Below are 19,486 nucleotides of genomic sequence, written 5' to 3' on the forward strand. Positions count from 1 at the left end.
TACTGAGGGAGCACTGCAATATCAAGAGGTGCTGTCTTTTGGATGAGTCTTTAAGCTCTGTCTGCCCTCTCAGGAGGTTGTAAAAGATCCCGTCCGCATTATTTTGAAGAAGAGCAAGGGAGATCGCCCCAGTGTCCTGGCAAACTTGAATCCCTCAACCAACATTGCTAAAACCAGGCGATCTAGTCATGACCTCATTGCTGTTTGTGGGACCTTGCTGTGCGCAAGTTGGCCGCTGTGTGTCCATCATTGCAACAGTGACTAAACGTCAAAAGTACTTAAAGCGCTTTGCCCCACTCCGATTGGTTCTGCCGATCCAGAACGTGGCGAGGTGTCATTCTTCAAAAGCTTGGTCAAAGAGGTAGGTTTTGGATGACTGCTTGGGGACAAGGACTTCTCTCCAGCAGCTCAGGACTCCGCAACAGAAACCAGGAGCTCCAGAACCACACATAATGACATAGAATTTGCAGCAAACTTGGTCAAAGAGGTAGGTTTTAAGGAGCGTCTTGAAGGAGGAAAGAGAAGTAGAGAGGTGGGGAGGTTTAGGGAGGGAGTGCCAGAGCTTGGGGCCCAGGCAACAGAAGGCACGGCCACCAATGGTTGAGCGATTATAATCAGCGATGCTCAAGAGGGCAGAATTAGAGGAGCGCAGACATCTCGGGGGGTTGTGGGACTGGAGGAGATTACAGAGATAGGGAGGGGAGAGGACAGGGAGGGATTTTGAAAACAAGGATGAGAATTTTGAAATCGAGGCGTTGCTTAACCAGGAGCCAATGCAGGTCAGCGAGAACGAGGGTGATGGGTGAGCGGGACTTGGTGCGACCCCCTGCCTATAAATCAGGTAATTTTTAGCTCAAAATATTGTTTAAAAACTTTAAAGTGACAGCTATTTGTTATCAAAGAGGCACAGTGCAGCATTTGGAATGGGTCTCCTCACCTCCGACCAGCGATCATTGCTGCTCTGTCATGTTTGGCCACTAGAGGGCAACGTGGGGAAGCTCAGGTAGAAACATGAACAGGGGCACTGTCTGGGGCACGGATAATCACAAGTTGCCAATTTCTGGAAGGCTGTTTAACCCGAATGACTAATGCTAATGGAATTCTTTTCAGAGGTTCGATGAAGAATTGCTGGGGCATGCTGGTAAATATCAACGCAGCAAGTTTACTGTCAATCACTTCAACTAAAGTCTCCTAACACACGCCAGACCTTCCTTTGTTTTGGTGCCTGTTTTCAAATGGATTCTGGGTGGTGAGCTAAGGACACTGAAGAAAGAATTTGCATTTATATAGTGCCTCTCATAAACTCAGGGCGGCCCCACTTTTTAAAAAAGGAGGGAGAGAGAAAACAGAGAATTATAGATCGGTTAGCCTGACATCGCTAGTGGGGAAAATGCTGGAATCAATTATTAAAGATGTAATAGCAGTGCATTTGGAAAGCAGTGACAGGATCAGTCCAAGTCAGCATGGATTTATGAAAGGGAAATCATGCTTGACAAATCTTCTAGAATTTTTTGAGGATGTAACTAGTAGAGTGGATAAGGGAGAACCAGTGGATGTGGTGTATTTGGACTTTCAAAAGGCTTTTGACAAGGTCCCACACAAGAGGTTAGTGTGCAAAACCAAGGCGCATGGTATTGGGGGTAATGTATTGACGTGGATAGAAAACTGGTTGGCAGACAGGAAGCAAAGAGTGGGAATAAACAGGTCCTTTTCAGAATGGCAGGCAGTGACTAGTGGGGTACCGCAAGGTTCAGTGATGGGACCCCAGCTATTTACAATATATATTAATGATTTAGATGAAGAAATTGAATGTAATATCTCCAAGTTTTCAGATGATACTAAGCTGGGTGGTAGTGTGAGCTGTGAGGAGGATGCTAAGAGGCTGCAGGGTGACTTGGATAGGTTAAGTGACTGGGCAAATGCATGGCAGATGTGGTGTAATGTAGATAAATGTGAGGTTATTCACTTTGGTGGCAAAAATAGGAAGGCAGATTATTATCTGAATGGTGACAGATTAGTAAAAGGGGAGGTGCAACGAGACCTGGGTGTCATGGTTCATCACTCATTGAAAGTAGGCATGCAGGTACAGCAGGCAGTAAAGAAAGCAAATGGCATGTTGGCCTTAATAGCAAGAGGATTTGAGTATAGGAGCAGAGAGGTCTTACTGCGCTTGTACAGGGTCTTGGTGAGACCACACCTTGAGTATTGTGTGCAGTTTTGGGGTCCTAATCTGAGGATGGACATTCTTGCTATTGAGGGAGTGCAGCAAAGGTTCACCAGACTAAGAGGCTGCAGGGTGACTTGGACTGATTCCAGGGATGGCAGGACTGACATATGAAGAAAGACTGGATCGACTCGGCTTATATTCAATGGAATTTAGAAGAATGAGAGGGGATCTCATAGAAGCATATAAAATTTTGGCGGGCTTGGACAGGTTAGATGCAGGAAGAATGTTCCCGATGTTGGAGAAGTCCAGAACCAGGGGTCACATTCTAAGGATAAGGGGTAAGCCATTTAGGACCGAGATGAGGAGAAACTTCTTCACTCAGAGAATTGTGAACCTGTGGAATTCTCTATCACAGAAAGTTGTTGAGTCCAGTTCGTTGGATATATTCAAAAGGGAGTTAGATGTGGCTCTTACGGCTAAAGGGATCAGGGGGTATGGAGAGAAGGCAGGATGGGGTACTGAAGGAATGATCAGCCATGATCATATTGAATGGCAGTGCAGGCTTGAAGGGCCGAATGGCCTGCTCCTGCACCTATTTTCTATGTTTCTATGTTTCTACTGATCCTTCTGCCAGTGGAAACAGTTTCTCCCAACCTACCCTATCAAAATCCTTCATTATTTTGAATGCCTCTATTAAATCTCCCCTTAACCTTCTCCACTCTGAGGAGAACAATCCCAGCATCTCTAGTTTCTCCATGTAACTGAAGCCCTTCATCCCCGATACCATTCTAGTAATCTCCTCTGCACCCTCTCCAAGGCTTTGACTTCCTCCCTAAAGTGTGGTGCCCAGATGTGAATAATATTTATAATAATGTATAATAATATACCAGTATTTCAAAACAGTTCTGAAGTATCCATAGTTAACGTAGATGACTGGAGATGAAAGCCCAAGTTAATTTTAAAGGGGATAATGCCAAAGCTAAAGTAACACACTTGAATATAATTATTGCTCCGCAGATAGATGCCTTGGAGATCTGAGAAATAAAATCATTAATGTTCATTGAGTAATTCAACACCTAAACACCAGGAAAATTCAACTAATCCTGAACTACAGCATTAGGAAATGTGTTGGTGCCCCAGTGATTTAATGCAGACCTTATTTCCTCAGCGTAGAACTGTATGGCCTCAAAGATGATAAGTAAAAGACTTGCATTTATATAGTGCCTTTCACAATTTCAGGACATCTCATCGCGCTTTGCAGCCAATGAGTACATTTGAAGCGTAGTCACTGTTGTTGTAAGAAACTTGGCAGCCAATTTGGGCACAGCAAGGTCCCACAAGCAGCAATGAAATAAATGACTAACTCTACTGTTTTTTTGGTGTTGGTTGAAGAATAAATATTGGTTAGGATACCAGGAGAACTCCCCTGCTCTTCTTCGATTATTGCCATGGGATCTTTTATGTTCACCTGAGAGAATAGACAGGGCATGCGGTTTAACTCTTCATCCAAAAGATGGCACATCCAACAGTGCAGCAGTCCCTCGGTTCAGCACTGAAGTGCTGGCCTGGATTATGTGATCAGGTCTCTGGAGTGGGGCATAAACCCATGACCTTTTGACCCAAAGGCGAGGGTGCTACCAATGAGCCAAGGCTAACAACTGAGGCAATGCTGACACAAAGTCCCACGTCCCACATTTGGCCATGTCGGTCCAAGACATTGTTCTGGGGCACCAGTGCCAACAAGCGTGGCATATGTTCCAGCCATCCAGCGGGAAAGGGATGTTAGCCTTACATAGAAACATAGAAACATAGAAAATAGGTGCATGAGTAGGCTATTCGGCCCTTCGAGCCTGCACCACCATTCAATATGAACATGGCTGATCATGCAACTTCAGTACCTCATTCCTGCTTTCTCTCCATACCCCTTGATCCCTTTAGCCGTAAGGGCCACATCTAACTCTCTTTTGAATATATCTATCGAACTGGCCTCAACAACTTTCTGTGGTAGAGAATTCCATAGGTTCACAATTCTCATCTTGGCCCTAAATGGCTTACCCCTTATCCTTAGACTGTGTCCCCTGGTTCTGGACTTCCCCAGGAACATTTTTCCTGCATCTAACCTGTCCATCATGTCAGAATTTTATATGTTTCTATGAGATCCCCTTTCATTCTTCGAAATTCCAGTGAATATAAGCCAGTGAATATAAGCCTAGTCGATCCAGTCTTTCTTCATATGTCAGTCCTGCCATCCCGGGAATCAGTCTGGTGAACTTCACTGCACTCCCTCAATAGCAAGAATGTCCTTCCTCAGATTAGGAGACAAAAACTGTACACAATATTCCAGGTGTGGCCTCACCAAGGCCCTGTACAACTGCAGCAAGACTGCCTTGCTCCTATACTCAAATCCTCTCGCTATGAAGATCAACATGCTATTTGCCTTCTTCACCGACTGCTGTACCTGCATGCCAACTTTCAATGACTGATGTGCCATGAAACCCTTTTTCCTAATCTGTCACCATTTAGATAGTATTCTGCTTCCTGTTTTTGCCACCAAAATGAATAACCTCACATTTATCTACATTATACTGCATCTGCCATGCATTTGCCCACTCACCTAACCTGTCCAAGTCACTCTGCAGCCTCTTAGCATCCTCCTCACAGCTCACACTGCCACCCAGCTTAGTGTCATCTGCAAACTTGGAGATATTACATTCAATTTCTTTGTCTAAATCATTAATGTATATTGTAAATAGCTGGGGTCCCAGCACTGAACCTTGCGGTACCTCATTAGTCACTGCCTGCCATTCTGAAAAGGACCTGTTTATTCCTACTCTTTGCTTCCTGTCTGCTGACCAGTTCTCTATCCACGTCAATACATTACCTCCAATTCCATGTGCCTTAATTTTGCACACTAATCTCTTGTGTGGGACCCTTGTCAAAAGCCTTTTTAAAGACCAAATACACCACATCCACTGGTTCTCCCTTATCCACTCTACTGGTTACATCCTCAAAAGATTCTAGAAGATTTGTCAAGCAAGATTTCCTTTTCATAAATCCATGCTGACTTGGACCGATCCTGTCACTGCTTTCCAAATGCGCTGCTATTTCATCTTTAATAATTGATTTTCCCCTTGAAGTTACTATGAAGGTAGCAAGAGTTAACTCACCCTCTGGAAAGTACAACTCCTCCAGTGAGCAGCTCCCCCTCCAGGGCAACTATTGGCATCACATGCGGGAATTACAACGTTGAACCCAGGCTATTCTTGCTTTGTGATACCAGTGCCGAAATAGATCGAGGCTCTGCATTACCGTCCTGTTTATAATTGTTGTTTATAAGCAAACAATGATCATTCTGGGGCTACAATAAAAATATGCAGTTATTAGGGACTTTTGAAGTTGTTTTATTAGCTTGGTCCAATTAGCATGCAATTAAAATCCACTGTACATCCTTGCTACATTATAAAAAATTAATATATGGTTTTCTCTTATCCGTAATGTGAGATGAGGAAAATCCCTTTGGACTGAAGCCTTTGATTAGACTTGAGATGAGAAAAAATATTTCTGAACCACATATACTTGAAGGAGAACAGAATTGCAGAAATATGGGGAAAGAGTGGGGGGAGTGGGACTAACTGGATTGCTCTTCGAAAGAGCCAGCGCAGACTCGATGGGCCGAATAACCTCCTGCTGTGCTGCACTGTTCTATAACAGAGGAAATGTAGACATATTGGAAGCCATTTGCGATTGTGTCAGTGGGGGTTACGTGCATAGGAAAATGTAGAAACAGGAGGAGGCTATTCAGCCCCTCAAACATGCTCTGCCATTCAACCAGATTATGGCTGATCTGAACCTCGAATCCATTTACTGTCCTTTACTCCATATCCTTTGATGCCTTTACATAACAAAAATATATTGATCTCAGTCTTGAAAATTTCAATTGACCCCCAGCACCCACAGGGGTGGGTTATCTGCGCTCTGTTTTTCGACTCGGAGCAACGGCAATGGTGGCAGCAAGGTCTTCTGGGCGGGCAGTTAGCCTCCAGCGCCCCGCGGCGATCCTCGAGTCCAGTTTTGCAGTGGCGTGGAGCAGTACCACCCGGAAGAGCTGCGTCGATGTGCAACACCCCTGGTCGCGACACCGGCCGGCGTTTTGACTTCAGCCCGACCCGTATGCCCCGCAGCGCGCCCCGCCACGAACGGCTGGGAAATCGAGAGGTCCAACGATACCGACAGCGGAGAGGTAAGTCGTGGACTTCTGAGGTAAGTGTGATTGTTTTTTCTGATGTGTGTTGAGTTGGCATGGGCACTGTATTGGGAATGTTTCCGTGGGGTTTGTTTCAAGTTTTTTCTCTCTCCAGGCCTCTCTTGGAGCACTCCCGCCCCAGCTCTTTAGCTCGGGAGTTTCCCATACTAACGCCCAAGAGAGATGTATAACGCCTCCCTTAGCACTGTGCCCCAGACTCAGGGCCCAGATGCCCAATTTTACTTACTGAGGCGCAAACTGTTCCCAGGCGCTAACTTTACCGCCCGCTGCCATTACTGGCCCGAAATTATCAAAGCCAAAAATCCAGCCTACAATCTTTTGGGGGAAGAGAATTCCAGAATACCAACACCATTTGTGTGAAAAAGTACTTCCTGATTTCATTCCTAAATAGCCGAGCTCTAATTTTAAGATTATGTCCTCTTGTTTAAGGTTCCCCCACCAGAGGAAATAGCTTCTCTGCATCTACCCTCTCGAATCCCGCTTGTCATTTTGAACACCTCGATCAGATCGTCCCCTCAATTTTCTGTACTCAAGGGAATACAAGCTGAGTTGATGCAATCCTGTCCTCATCCTTTGCCCCTCTGAGTCCTGGTAACATTCTGCTGAATCGAATAGAAACATAGAAAATAGGAGCAGTAGTAGGCCATTCAGCCCTTTGAGTCTGCACCGCCATTCAATGTAATCATGGCTGATCCTCTATCTTAACACAATATTCCCACTTTTTCCCCATACCCCTTGATGTCTTTTGTTTCTAGAAATCGATCTATCTCCCTCTTAAATATATTCAGTGACTTGGCCTCTACAGTCTTCTGTGGTAGAGAATTCCACAGGTTCACCACCCTTTGAGTGAAAAAATTTCTCCTCATCTCGGTCCTAAATTTCCTACCCCGTATCCTGAGACTGTGACCCCTTGTTCTAGACTTCCCAACCCGGGGAAACATCCTCCCCGCATCCAGTCTATCCAACCCAGTCAGAATTTTATACGTTTCAATGGGATCCCCTTCTCATTCTTCTAAACTCTAGTGAATACAGGCCTAGTCGACCCAATCTCTCCTCATACGACAGTCCTGTCATCCCAGGAATCAGTCCGATGAACCTTTGCTGCAATCCCTCTATAGCAAGTATATCCTTTCTTAGGTAAGGAGACCAAAACTGCACACAATACTCCAGGTGCAGTCTCACCAAGGCCCTGTATAACTGTAGTAAGAATCTGTGCTGTTTCCCCTCTGGGGAACAATACTTCTTTCCTGAGGTGCGGTGCCCCAGAACTGAACTGGGTACTCCAGATGGGGTCTGACCAAGGCTCTGATCAACTGAAGCATCATTTCCTCAACTCTGGAGAGGCGGTCGGTATATGAAGCTCCAGCCATGTAATGTCTGTAAGCTTGTACTGTTGGTAGCGCCACACTGTGGATGTGGACGTATTGTGCACTGTAACTACAGAGTTAATAATTAAACAGAAGCTGGAGTTCCGGAGACTTCCGAGGGCTGCTTGCCATGTTAGAAAGCTGTGTGTACTTGTGCTCTGTGAATATATCACATTTGGCAGCAAGATGGGATTTTTCGGATGATTTAAAGCTGAAATTTTTTTGGTGAAGGATTTAGCCAGCCGACAGAGAGACTTTGAAAGCTTCCCTGCCTTTGGAAAAAGCTACAAAATCCGAGGTAAAATACAACAGACTGTGTGATCAGCTAGAAATTAAAATGGCAGCACCCGCACATGTAATGGGACATTTGGGTGAATATAAACGCAACCAGGAAAGGTTTAAAGCGTATGTGGATCGGCTAGAAATGTATTTCACTGCAAATAACATAATCGAAGTTCCAGACAATGCAGTCCAGAATCAGGCAATATTGGAACGTAAGAGAGCGATTTTCTTATCGGAAGCTGGACCGGAATTGTATGAAACTCTGATAATTCTGCTTGTGCCTGCCGAGCCAAAGGACACAATGCTTAAAGCGATTTTAACGAAGCTGGAGCAGCACTATAACCCCAAACCGTTAGAAATTGCTGAAAGCTATCATTTTTGATATACAAAATCAAAAGGCTGATGAAAATATTAGTGATTACATTGTAGCATTAAAACAGCTATCTATTCACTGTAATTTTGGAAACTTTCAAAACCGAGCATTGCGGGATCGTTTTGTTTGTGGGGTGAAAAATGATGCGATCAGAAGAAGGTTATTGACGACAGATGACTTGACTTTTGAGATTGCTTGTCAGACAGTGAAGCCGATGGGTATGGCCGATCAATATTCCCGAGAATTGCATAATAATTACCGAGGTGAATCGCCTGCAGATTCAAAATAAAAGGCAGTGGGAGCCCAAAGTCTCAGAAACTGGAAATTCTAACAGAGCATCAAAGTCGTGCTATAGGTGCCTGGGACAACACATTGCTCAAAGTTGTCCATACGTGAAGACTGGGCATGTTGCAAAGGCATGCCGATTGAAGGGTAAACCAGTTTTAAAATCTATGAGTAGAAATCCTCAGAGACTACATAGCATGGAAGAACAACAACAGGACGTGGAGATGTTAGAGTTACACGTCATCAGGAGCACGAGGTTAATGGACAATGATTCAAAAATTATCAAAATCCACATAGATGTTGCGGGATTCAAGATACCAATGGAACTCGACACGGGTGCTTCCATGAGTGTAGTACCGGAGTCGCTATACCTCGACAAATTACATGATTTCCCATTGGAGAAAGCCAAGATGGAGCTGCAAGGCTACTTGAAAGAGAAAATTCCTGCGGTAGGTCGTATCACCGTACCGGTGAAATATAAGGATCAATTTTAGAACTTGCCTCTAATAGTAGTGAAAGGAGACAAGCCTGCCTTACTAGGAAGAAATTGGTTGAGATCACTGAAGCTGGATTGGAGTGAGATTTTCCATGTTAAAGAGAGATTTGCAACAACGGATGATGTTATCAAGAAGTATCCGAAATGGACAGCCCGATCCAAGGCTTCAAGGCGAGTGTCAGGGTACAGAAGGGCGCTAGACCGGTTTACTACAAGCCACATTCCGTACCATATGCACTCAAGGAGAAAGTTGAGCAAGAACTCCAAAGACTAGAGACTGAGAACATTATTTGTAAGATAGATCGATGTAATTGGGCTACACCCATTGTTGTTGTACCTAAGTCCAATGGTAAGGTAAGATTGTGCAGTGATAATAAGGTAACTGTAAACCAGGTTCGAGAAGGTAATAACCCCGATACATTGCCAAATATAGAAGATTTGTTCACAACACTGACAGGTGGTCAGATCTTCTCAAAACTGGATCTTACGAATGCCTACTTACAGCTTGAACTAGGTGTGGAGTCCAAGTCATGTTTGACTATAAATACTCATCTAGACCTGTATCAATTTAATAGGCTACCGTTTGGAGTGTCTTCCGCCCCTGCCATATTCCAAGGGGTGATGAACCAAATTTTGCAAGGTATTGAAGGGGTAGTATGTTATTTGGATGACATACTAATTTCAGCACCAAATAGGCAAATTCATAATAACATACTGAATGAAGTCCTCAAACGGCTAGAGAAGCACAGAGTACGAATGTCTGCTCGTAAGTGTGAGTTATTTCAAAACTCAGTGGAATACTTAGGGTACAGAGTAGACAAAGATGGTTTACATCCAACCATGGGAAAGCTGGATGCAATCAGAAATTCACCCACTCCCAGGAATGTCACTGAACTTCGTTTATTTTTGGGTCTTTTGAACTATTATGGGAAGTTCCTACCAAATTGGGCTCCAGTATTATATCCACAGAATGAACTATTGAAAAAACAGGTCCATTGGAAGTGGTCAAAAGAATGCGATACAGCATTCAAAGAGAGTAAAAGCAAATTGGTAGAGAGCACCATGTTAGTTCACTATGACATATCTAAGGAGATTAAGCTAGCATGTGATGCCTCTCCGTATAGAGTTGGGGCAGTGATCTCTCATGTATCAAGTAGTGGGGAGGAGAGACCAATTGCTTTTGCTTCACGCATTCTCAGTGCCAGTGAGAGTAATTATGCGCAAATCGAAAGGGAAGCTTTGGCATTAATTTTTGGGGTCAAGAAGTTTCACAAATACTTGTATGGTCATAAGTTTACCATCGTTACGGACCATAAGCCCCTAACAGCAATCCTGCATCTAAAGTCCCCAGTTCCAACATTAGCTGTAGCCCGAATGCAGAGATGGGCTTTGATTTTGTCAGCATATACATATGATATTGAATACAGACGATCAGCTGACCACAGTAATGCTGATGCAATGTCTAGATTGCCTTCCCCATCACAAGTTACACCGGATAGAGAAGAAGTGTTTTATTTTTCATGCATTGATGAACTGCCAATCACAGCTGAAGAGATTAGTAGAGCAACCAAACATGACCCAGTGATGTCAAAGGTGTATGATTATATTGCAAATGGATGGCCAAACCAGGTAACAGACAAAGATATTCATCCATTCTTCATTCGAAGGAATAAATTATCAGGCGATAAAGATTGTATCATGTGGGGTGCAAGAGTGGTTATACCAAATAAATTCAGGTCCAAGTTATTAGGAGACCTCCATGACCAGCACCTGGGAATGTGCTTGACCAAGAGTTTTGCGCGGAGTTATTTATGGTGGCCAGGCCTTGATAAAGATATAGAGTACATCGTGAGTCAGTGTACGACATGTCAATTGGTAAGCAAGCAACCACCACCAGTACCATTACAGCCATGGAAATGGCCTCCTAGGCTGTGGCAAAGGCTACATATTGATTTTGCTGAGTTGGAAGGACAACAATTGTTCATTGTGTTTGATAGCCATTCGAAGTGAGTTGAGGTGTTTTCAATGTGGAAAATAACAACAAGTAAAACATTAGACATTTTGCAAAGTTTATTTTCTTCATTTGGCCTTCCAGAAGAAATTGTTTCAGATAATGGACCACAATTTTGTTCCGAAGAATTTGCACAGTTCACGAGCAAAAATGGTGTGAAACATATCAAGGTTCCACCATACCACCCTGCTTCGAATGGTGCAGCAGAGCGCACTGTACAAATTGTAGAATGTGCCCTCATAAAACAAATGTTAGATCCAAATCCAAGGAAATGAAAGTTGTCATTGGATCACAAATTAGCTAATTTTCTAATTACGTATCGTAATATTCCTCACACAACTACTGGTAGAACACCAGCAGAGTTGTTTCTCAAACGACAGCCATGAACCAGATTCTCATTGTTAAAACCAAATTTGGCACAGTCCGTAGAAGAGACACAATTAAGACAGAAAGGGAATCATGATAGAGGTAGAGTAAAAGAGAGAAGTGTGAAATTAAACCAGAAGAAAATCAGAATGTAAGTCTGAGTCCGAGTCAGGAAAACAAACAGCCTGAAGATAGAGTGAGTTCAAATGAAAATCAAGGAAATTCCGTGGAGGAAAACGTTCCTCTGGATGAGCCTCGAAGGAGTTTAGATTCGACACCATGTTTGGAAGGTTCTGTTCGAGAGCGAAGATATCCTCTTCGAAACAGAAAACAAGTGGTTAAGTTAAATTTGTACATATGGAAAAAAATAAGCCTATATCCTGGTTATGTATAAACATGCAAGTTATGTATGATGTTTGTAATAATAACTTCTTCATTAAGGAGGGAGAAGTGTAATGTCTGTAAGCTTGTAATGTTGATAGCTCCACACTGTGGATGTGGACGTATTGTGTACTGCAACTACAGAGTTAATAATTAAACAGAAGCTGGCGTTCCGGAGACTTCCGAGGGCTGCCTGCCATGTTAAAAAGCTGTGTGTGCTTGTGCTCTGTGAATATATCACAAGCCACAAGCTCAACTGAGATAATTCGCCCATTAGACCATCAAACCAGTGAGTTTTACAAGGTGGCAACTTTACACTGACACTTTCCATTGTAAATGTGAACACAGGAATGAATTTACAGGGGAAACAGTTGACAGGCCGTGCATGCAGACAAGATTTTTAATATATAGATTAAAATACTGTTCAAATTATATTAGACTATATTTAAAAAGAAAATCAAGAAGCTGCATCACCCGTTAAAGAAAATTGCCTGAAAAATGTTGCTAATTTCCCTCAAATGAGCTGTTCGAAGGAATTAAGTCAGAACATGAACAGATAAGGCAGGGAATATGGCAGTGATTGTATTACTTTTTTAACAGGGGACTCTGCTGGTTGTCAGAACTAAGAATTTACCGTTAATAATTTAGTTTGAGCCAACACTTCAAGATCTGAGTCTCAGTTGAGCTGTCGCCTCGATCGTATGTCAGAAAAGCTTCAGTTCTTTGCTACATTTGTGGATAGCACGTTGTGGAGTTAAAATGATCACATGTCCACTGGCAGTGGTGATTGAGGAGTCAGGTGTTAGTAACATCTCTGCGTCATCCTTTGTCAGCGTCAAGCACTCCCAGGTCAGGTACAGCATGGGTTAGACACAGAATAACGCACGCTCTACAAACCTCACTGAGCACTCCCAAGTCAAGTACAACATGGGTTAGACACAGAATAACGCACGCTCTACAAACCTCACTGAGCACTCCTAAGTCAAGTACAGCATGGGTTAGACACAGACTAATGCACGCTCTACAAACCTCACTGAGCACTCCCAAGTCAAGTACAGCATGGGTTAGACACAGAATAACACACGCTCTACAAACCTCACTGAGCACTCCCAAGTCAAGTACAGCATGGGTTAGACACAGAACAACGCACACTCTACAATCCCCACTGAGCACTCCCAGGTCAGGTACAGCATGGGTTAGACACAGAATAACGCACGCTCTACAAACCTCACTGAGCACTCCCAAGTCAAGTACAGCATGGGTTAGACACAGAATAACGCACGCTCTACAATCCCCACTGAGCACTCCCAAGTCAAGTACAGCATGGGTTAGACACAGAATAACGCACGCTCTACAAACCTCACTGAGCGCTCCCAGGTCAAGTACAACAGGGGTTAGACATAGAATAACACATGCTCTACAATCCCCATTGAGCACTCCCAGGTTAAGTATAAAATGGGTTCGCTGCAGAACAAAGCTTCCTCAAAGTTGCCCCCTCTCAAATTACCACTAATTTCAACGATCCTGAATTTCGTCAGACTTTCTGCTGCTGTCACTTCACTGGAACTATGCACGCAAACAGGGTTGCTTCCGCCTTTACAACAGAGTTACAGTGGGCCTGCAGCAGAAAGTCAGCGGAAGTTCCGGGCCGCGGGGTACTGAAGCACAACTGGCCAAGCTTCCAATGGGCATTTTGGGGCCGAAATTGCCCTGCGCTGGATTTGCAGCGGCTGGAAACGCCGGAGCTGGCGTGGATTTGCCCTCTTTTGCAGAAAAGATGGTGGCGGCGGTTACCGTGCCTTCTACTGGCGCTCCAGGGGCGCTCGCGCGGTGCTGATGACGTCAGCACGTCGGTGCAGACCTTGCTCCAGCGGGGCAATTTCCCCCGCCGGGCGATACGGGGTCGGCGCACACGGCGATAATGTCATTGCCATGATGCAGCACAAACACCTTTTTTGCTGGCGGTGTCCCGGCAGGCAATTCCAGGGGGAGCACTCTGTGCGTAGCGCCTGGGCGAGCACCCTTTAGTGCTCCCTTCTTGCCGGCCACCGGTTCTAACAGACCCTGCACATTTCGACCCCTATGCCTCTTGGACTGAATTTACACCATTTTATAACGTGACGTAAAACAAGAGATCTGATTGAACTTAAGGCATGGGCAGTATGTTGTAACAACAACAACTTGAAACTATATAGTGCCAGGGATATGGAGATCGGGCGGGAAAGTGGAGTTGAGGCTGAAGATCAGCTATGATCTTATTGAATGGCGGAGCAGGCTTGAGGGGCTGTGTGACTTACTCCTGCTCCTAATTCTTACGTTCTCATGTTCTTTAATGTAGGACAATGCCCCGAGGTGCCTCACAGCGGCGTAAGGAAAAGCAGGTGCTTGAGATAAAGAAGGAGATATTAAGAAAGGTGACCAAAAGCTTTGTCAAAGCTGTGTCTTTTCGGGAGCATCTGAAAGGAGGACAGGGAAGTCGAGATGCAGAGGAGTTTAGCAAGGGAATTCCAAAGAGTGGGACCTACATGGCTGAAGGCAAGGCTGCCAATAGTGGGGAGAGGGGAGTAGAGCATTAATTAATACTACCTACCCCATAATGACCTGTTAACACTATCTATCCTATAATGATGTATTAATATTATCTACCCCATAATGATCTAGTAATAGTACTGTAATATATGCACCTGTGAGCATGCTCATAGATTGCATTGTGAGTGGCTTAGCCAGACACGTGGTGTTCACAAGACTCAATAAAACCCCAGTCAGTTGGGTCTAGGCCATTCACGATGAGGCTGTTGTGAGCCTAGTGGATGAACTGGTAATGTGTAGTGTGATTGTTAAATCTTTGTTAATAAGCCAACTAGTTCTTAATATTAAATGTGTTGCTATGAAGTCTTAAGCAAAGAACCCATGAAGCAAATACATTACAAGTACCTACCCCATAATGATGTATTAATACTACCTCCCCTCACTATATGAGCGTGTACCTCTGGGACCTGTGACCAATTCCAGCTGGGATGAAAGTTAGCCCCTTGTGTGTGTCCAGCATGAAATGCGTTTGACAGTCTCAATGCCATTTTCAATTGGTGCCAATCCATAGCATTGAATTAGTTGGAATTGAATGATCAATCTCATCTGGATAGGAACATGATTGGTGCTGAAAAGGGGAAATGTCACACTAGTGCAGTATAAGAAAGAAAGACTTACATTTCTATAGCGCCTTTCACAACCTCAGGATGTCCCAAAGTGCTTTACAGCCAGTGAAGCACTTTTTGAAGCGCAGTCACTGTTGCAATGTAGGAGGTGCTTTTCTGAGATTAGGGTTAAGATATAACTTTACTCTATATCTAATCTGTGCTATATCGGTCTTGTAATATATCTGCCTTGCTTTATATCTGTCCTGTACTATATCCATCTTGTATTATTATTGTCCTGTGCTATATATTTGACATGTACTGGATCTGACCTATGCTGTATCTGACCTGTACTACATCTCACCTGATTTATATCTGACCTGCTCTATATCTGACCTATTCTATATCTGTCCAATGAACTACTGATGGAGCACTGCATTGTTGGAGGAGGGTGCTTTCTTTTGGATGAAACTTTAAACCGAGGCCCTTTCTGCTCTCTCAGGTGGATGTAAAAGATTCCATGGCACTATTACGAAGAAGAGCAGGGGAATTCTCCCTGTATCCTGGCCAATATTTATCCCTCAACCAACATCTAAGAAAGCAAATGATCCAGTAATTTATTTCTTTGCTGTTTGTGGGAGCTTGCTGTGTGCACGTTGGCTGTTGTGTTTACCTATATGTATTTGGAGCGGTAAAATGTTAGGGAAATGTTCGGTGAGATTTATGATCAAAGAGAGTACAGGAAATCTATTTAAAAATTGGAGGTATGGTTCTTTTTTCAGAGTGAGAGACATCGAATAGGTTATGCTTTGAAACCCAAATGAGTGAGACTTGGTGGACCCGTTGGATGGAAACATTTACTCTTGTGGGTGTTGTCCGTGTAACTCTGCTATTTTTGCTCAGCTCTGAGATCAGATCCCAATACAGATCAAAAGAAAACAGTTCCTTTCTACAAACCACTTCTGTTCATCGCAGTATAAAGCGTCGTGGTCAGAATCAAGTCTATCTGATCTGGTATCACTTTAACATAAACAAATACATATGAAGTTCCCCAGCAGCTTAACCGGTGAAAGCCTGACATCTCTCGGATTCTCGGTGTGGGGGGGGTGGTGGAAGGGTAACTGCCTCCGAGGTCCCTCCCATTACACCGCTGTAACTTTGACAGAACCCCCACCCTACCTCTCCCCCACCCTCCGTTTAGATATGTAAATGTAGTTTTGGCCGAGGTTGTATCAAAAGAGCGGGAAATCTTCAGACAAAATTCAACCCCCCCGAGGTCTTCTGAATAGATTGATCCCAACTGAGTTAAAAGCCCAGATGTGACAGTAGGGCCTTGATGTTCCTTGGGTTAAGTACAAGCAAAGAATCAGATTGCGATCCAGTGATCCACTGGAAGTTTGATTAATTGCCCCAGCTGCTGGAGTGGACTCAATAACCTATTAGGAAAATTGTGGGCACGTAGCCCCCGATTTTTCAAGATCCTCCATCTGTGAATTGTAGCCCACCGATTTCTTGAATGCAATCGATTGTGGATTTGCCCTTTTAATTTCTTGCTGTGTGTCATTCTGCTTCTGTGTATAACATCACTTCTAAATAAATGTGACTCATATTTTTTAGCCTGATGAATAGGAACAGGAGTAGGCCATTCAGCCCGTCGAGCCTGTTCCGCCATTCAATTAGGTCATGGCTGATCAGTACCACAACTCCACCTATGTGCCTTTGTTCCAATTTCCTGGATACCTGTGCACGCTGTGGTCAGTTTTCACAAATACTCAAACCAGCGGCCCCTAAAGGGACTGTTGGACGCTGCCACTCAAAGGATAATTGAAACATTGCTTTACGTACTTGAATGTGAAACCAGGAGGAGCAGGAGTGCTCGCCCCCACCTCTGCCTTCCAATCTCCTTCCTCACCCTCCTGGACTGATCTTAGGTCCCTCGGCTGGTATCATAGCTGCCCAATGGAAATTTAAAAAAGGCTGGTTTCTACAACAGACCAGACTAGTTTAACACCAGGCCAGCAAGTTGAAAATGTACCCCAGTCTGTTCAGAAATAAGAGTGTGGAGGGGGGGCGGATGGGAGGGGACAAAGTATTAAAAAGTGGCAAATCAGTTTACACCCAAAATAAAAAAGGCATTATTTGACACAACTTGAACACATGCAGTGTCAGCTGTGGCCCAGTGGATAGCCTCTGAGTCAGAAGGTTGTGGGTTCCAGTCCCACTCCAGAGACTTGAGCACAAATAAATCTGGGCGGACACTCCCAGTGCCAGTAATGAGGCAGTTCCTCGAAATCGAGGAAGGCTTGCTTTCACTCCAAAAATGAGTTCTCAGGTGACTGTACAGTCCAATACGGGAATTACAGTTTCTGTCGCAGGTGGGACAGACAGTCGTTGGAGGAAAGGGTAGGTGCGGAGTCTGGTTTGCTGCACACTCCTTCCGCTGCCTGCGCTTGTTTTTTGCATGCTCTTGGCGACGAGACTCGAGGTGGCTCGACTCACTTCAGCTGAAGCACCTTGGATGTTCCAACAACACCAGAAGGAAATTAAAAGTTACCGGGTGTGACTTGAAGATAGCACTGCACTGTCGGAGGTGCTGTCTTTTGGATGAGACATTAAACCGAGGCCCCGTCTGCTCTCTCAAGTGGCCATAAAAGATCCCATGGCACTATGTCGACGAAGAGCAGAGGAGTTATTCCTGGTGTCTGGGCCAATATTTATCCCTCAATCAACATAACAAAAAAAACAGATTATCTGGTCATTATCACATTGCTGTTTGTGGAAACTTGCTGTGCATAAATTAGCTGCTGCGTTTCCCGCATTATAACAGTGACGACACTCCAAAAGCACTTCACTGGCTGTAAGGTGCTTTGAGAAGTAGTATTAGTATTAGACAGTCCCTCCTATCGAGGATGACCTGCTTCCGCACCAAAAAGGGATGAGTTCGCAGGTGTTTCAGTGAGGGACCTGACATTCTAGGCCCCGAACTACATGTTGAAGGGTGGAAGATGCCTGTGTGTGGATTCTTTTAACTTGTGGTGTCCGTTGCACACCAGCCACCACACGGGCTTGACAGAGCTAGGTCTTGATCCAGTGGCAAGGGTTAACCAGGACGATTGGAGACCAAGCTCTGCTGCACAGACCTAGTGTGCACACATGCTCCTACTATTGGAGGCGTCCGGTGGTTGTGAAAGGCGCTATAGAAATGTAAGTCTTTTTCTTTATGTATGCAAGTCTCCAATGAGCCCAAGGCCTGATACACTGAGGGCGATCACCGTGCCATGCCTACATTGTTCTGATGATATCAATTATACCCTCCCTAGATCTTTCTCTTTTTATTCTGCTTTTGTTTTAAATATACCGCTTGCTTTTATATAATCTTAACCATAACAGCTAATGGAGCTAGTTAGCCCGAAATAATGTAATTGGCACCGACCGGTTGATCGTGAGTAGTCTGATCTTTGCCTCTGTCACTGTTCCAAAGCGATGTATTTATTCAATTTGCCTGAGGTTTACCGAAATGGAAAGTACCTTTTTTTATTTAACTCAGATTCGAGTTGTTTCTTGTGGCTTGATTGAATTAAGAGATTTTGTAGGTGTAACTTGTTTGTGATAGAGACTGCCAAAACACAGTCAGGCAAGTAATCATGTGCCAAGAAATTAGTTTGGGATGCACTTGGAGGCCCTCTGGCCTTTCCTTTCTCTGAACTGTTATTTAGGCTTTCAAAAATCACCGACATGTTATTTAAAAAATATTAATTTGGAATTTTTTTTCCCTCCTCTTTGTGGCAGTAGTGTTGTCCCCTGAGTTATCCCTCGCAGCAGACATTCTGTCTACGGAGCTTCCAGAAGTGGCCTTCAGCTTCCGGAACGTTCCGGCTTTTCTGCAGGGCGTGAATAAAAAGTGGAAGTTCATAAATCAATCAAGTCACACCCGGTAACTTTTAATTTCCTTTTGGTCTTGTTGGAACATCCAAGGTGTTTCAGCTGAAGTGAATCGAGCCAAGCAAACGATGACATTTGGTTAATGCTTTCGATCCAACGCAATGAAAGAAAGAATGAAAGACTTGCATTTATATATCATCATCATAGGCAGTTCCTCGAAATCGAGGAAGACTTGCTTCCACTCCTAAAGTGAGTTATTTGGTGGCTGAACAGTCCAACACGAGAGCCACAGACTCTGTCACATGTGGAACAGATATACATCGGGGGAAGGGACTGATTTACCACACGCTCCTTCCGCTGCCTGTGCCTGACCTCTTCACGCTCACCGCGTTGAGATTCAAAGAGCTCAACGCCCTCCCAGATGAACTTTCTCCACCTAGGGCAGTCTTCAGCCAGGGTCTCCCAGGTGTCAGTGGTG

This window comes from Pristiophorus japonicus, chromosome 2, assembly GCF_044704955.1.
Source record: "Pristiophorus japonicus isolate sPriJap1 chromosome 2, sPriJap1.hap1, whole genome shotgun sequence".
Lineage (NCBI taxonomy): Eukaryota > Metazoa > Chordata > Chondrichthyes > Pristiophoridae > Pristiophorus > Pristiophorus japonicus.